This window comes from Triticum dicoccoides, unplaced genomic scaffold (assembly GCF_002162155.2).
Source record: "Triticum dicoccoides isolate Atlit2015 ecotype Zavitan unplaced genomic scaffold, WEW_v2.0 scaffold140455, whole genome shotgun sequence".
Taxonomy (NCBI): domain Eukaryota; kingdom Viridiplantae; phylum Streptophyta; class Magnoliopsida; order Poales; family Poaceae; genus Triticum; species Triticum dicoccoides.
The window spans coordinates 1-2,865 of record NW_021199591.1 but is presented as its reverse complement, the minus strand read 5'-3'; the positions used below and the strand labels follow the sequence as shown (position 1 = coordinate 2,865).

General features: G+C 48.3%; 5 non-coding genes and 1 pseudogene across 5 annotated transcripts; all 6 read left to right on the top strand.

Moving 5' to 3' along the window:
• The first annotated feature begins 335 nt into the window (after positions 1 to 335).
• LOC119343788 lies at positions 336 to 454 on the top strand. Its single transcript, XR_005166266.1, has one exon. It is a non-coding gene; the product is annotated as a 5S ribosomal RNA (ribosomal RNA).
• A 367-nt stretch (positions 455 to 821) lies between these two features.
• On the top strand, positions 822 to 940 carry LOC119343786. The gene has a single exon (XR_005166264.1). It is a non-coding gene; the product is annotated as a 5S ribosomal RNA (ribosomal RNA).
• A 367-nt stretch (positions 941 to 1,307) lies between these two features.
• On the top strand, positions 1,308 to 1,426 carry LOC119343782. The gene has a single exon (XR_005166262.1). It is a non-coding gene; the product is annotated as a 5S ribosomal RNA (ribosomal RNA).
• Positions 1,427 to 1,794: 368 nt separating this feature from the next.
• LOC119343787 lies at positions 1,795 to 1,913 on the top strand. Its single transcript, XR_005166265.1, has one exon. It is a non-coding gene; the product is annotated as a 5S ribosomal RNA (ribosomal RNA).
• Positions 1,914 to 2,280: 367 nt separating this feature from the next.
• On the top strand, positions 2,281 to 2,399 carry LOC119343785. The gene has a single exon (XR_005166263.1). It is a non-coding gene; the product is annotated as a 5S ribosomal RNA (ribosomal RNA).
• Positions 2,400 to 2,766: 367 nt separating this feature from the next.
• LOC119343784 lies at positions 2,767 to 2,865 on the top strand (annotated as a pseudogene; the record flags this gene model as incomplete).

Genomic DNA, 2,865 nt, shown 5'->3' with positions numbered 1-2,865 from the left:
CATATCGCACGTGCGCGATATATATTAATCCCGTTATATTATTTTTGACGTTTGCGATATGTTTAAGCTCGATGCTCATTGCTCGCGCGTCTTGGGGCGGCTTTGTGGCGCGAAGAGCGCTTTCTGAAAGGGGTGGAAAAAACTCGTGTTGCTGCGGTATGGAGGGAGGGGTGGAAACCGTGGAAAACTCGTCTCCGTGATTGAGCGGGAGAGTAAGTAGTATAGGACATTATCCATTGTTAGGGAACGGTTGTAATGGTAGTGAGAATGTAGAATCGTCTTTGGAGCGGACCTGGGAGTGGCAAGCATAAGGGACGAAGACGGGGAAACATGTCGGATGCGATCATACCAGCACTAAAGCACCGGATCCCATCATAACTCCGAAGTTAAGCTTGCTTGGGCGAGAGTAGTACTAGGATGGGTGACCTCCTGGGAAGTCCTCGTGTTGCATTCCTTTTATAATTATTTTTTGCGCCTTGTGACAAACATATCGCACGTGCGCGATATATATTAATCCCGTTATATTATTTTTGACGTTTGCGATATGTTTAAGCTCGATGCTCATTGCTCGCGCGTCTTGGGGCGGCTTTGTGGCGCGAAGAGCGCTTTCTGAAAGGGGTGGAAAAAACTCGTGTTGCTGCGGTATGGAGGGAGGGGTGGAAACCGTGGAAAACTCGTCTCCGTGATTGAGCGGGAGAGTAAGTAGTATAGGACATTATCCATTGTTAGGGAACGGTTGTAATGGTAGTGAGAATGTAGAATCGTCTTTGGAGCGGACCTGGGAGTGGCAAGCATAAGGGACGAAGACGGGGAAACATGTTGGATGCGATCATACCAGCACTAAAGCATCGGATCCCATCAGAACTCCGAAGTTAAGCGTGCTTGGGCGAGAGTAGTACTAGAATGGGTGACCTTCTGGGAAGTCCTCGTGTTGCATTCCTTTTATAATTATTTTTTGCGCCTTGTGACAAACATATCGCACGTGCGCGATATATATTAATCCCGTTATATTATTTTTGACGTTTGCGATATGTTTAAGCTCGATGCTCATTGCTCGCGCGTCTTGGGGCGGCTTTGTGGCGCGAAGAGCGCTTTCTGAAAGGGGTGGAAAAAACTCGTGTTGCTGCGATATGGAGGGAGGGGTGGAAACCGTGGAAAACTCGTCTCCATGATTGAGCGGGAGAGTAAGTAGTATAGGACATTATCCATTGTTAGGGAACGGTTGTAATGGTAGTGAGAATGTAGAATCGTCTTTGGAGCGGACCTGGGAGTGGCAAGCATAAGGGACGAAGACGGGGAAACATGTGGGATGCGATCATACCAGCACTAAAGCACCGGATCCCATCAGAACTCCGAAGTTAAGCGTGCTTGGGCGAGAGTAGTACTAGGATGGGTGACCTCCTGGGAAGTCCTCGTGTTGCATTCCTTTTATAATTTTTTTTTGCGCCTTGTGACAAACATATCGCACGTGCGCGATATATATTAATCCCGTTATATTATTTTTGACGTTTGCGATATGTTTAAGCTCGATGCTCATTGCTCGCGCGTCTTGTGGCGGCTTTGTGGCGCGAAGAGCGCTTTCTGAAAGGGGTGGAAAAAACTCGTGTTGCTGCGGTATGGAGGGAGGGGTGGAAACCGTGGAAAACTCGTCTCCGTGATTGAGCGAGGAGAGTAAGTAGTATAGGACATTATCCATTGTTAGGGAACGGTTGTAATGGTAGTGAGAATGTAGAATCGTCTTTGGAGCGGACCTGGGAGTGGCAAGCATAAGGGACGAAGACGGGGAAACATGTCGGATGCGATCATACCAGCACTAAAGCACCGGATCCCATCAGAACACCGAAGTTAAGCGTGCTTGGGCGAGAGTAGTACTACGATGGGTGACCTCCTGGGAAGTCCTCGTGTTGCATTCATTTTATAATTATTTTTTGCGCCTTGTGACAAACATATCGCACGTGCGCGATATATATTAATCCCGTTATATTATTTTTGACGTTTGCGATATGTTTAAGCTCGATGCTCATTGCTCGCGCGTCTTGGGGCGGCTTTGTGGCGCGAAGAGCGCTTTCTGAAAGGGGTGGAAAAAACTCGTGTTGCTGCGGTATGGAGGGAGGGGTGGAAACCGTGGAAAACTCGTCTCCGTGATTGAGCGGGAGAGTAAGTAGTATAGGACATTATCCATTGTTAGGGAACAGTTGTAATGGTAGTGAGAATGTAGAATCGTCTTTGGAGCGGACCTGGGAGTGGCAAGCATAAGGGACGAAGACGGGGAAACATGTCGGATGCGATCATACCAGCACTAAAGCACCGGATCCCATTAGAACTCCGAAGTTAAGCGTGCTTGGGCGAGAGTAGTACTAGGATGGGTGACCTCCTGGGAAGTCCTCGTGTTGCATTCCTTTTATAATTATATTTTGCGCCTTGTGACAAACATATCGCACGTGCGCGATATATATTAATCCCGTTATATTATTTTTGACGTTTGCGATATGTTTAAGCTCGATGCTCATTGCTCGCGCGTCTTGGGGCGGCTTTGTGGCGAGAAGAGCGCTTTCTGAAAGGGGTGGAAAAAACTCGTGTTGCTGCGGTATGGAGGGAGGGGTGGAAACCGTGGAAAACTCGTCTCCGTGATTGAGCGGGAGAGTAAGTAGTATAGGACATTATCCATTGTTAGGGAACGGTTGTAATGGTAGTGAGAATGTAGAATCGTCTTTGGAGCGGACCTGGGAGTGGCAAGCATAAGGGACGAAGACGGGGAAACATGTCGGATGCGATCATACCAGCACTAAAGCACCGGATCCCATCAAAACTCCGAAGTTAAGCGTGCTTGGGCGAGAGTAGTACTAGGATGGGTGACCTCCTGGG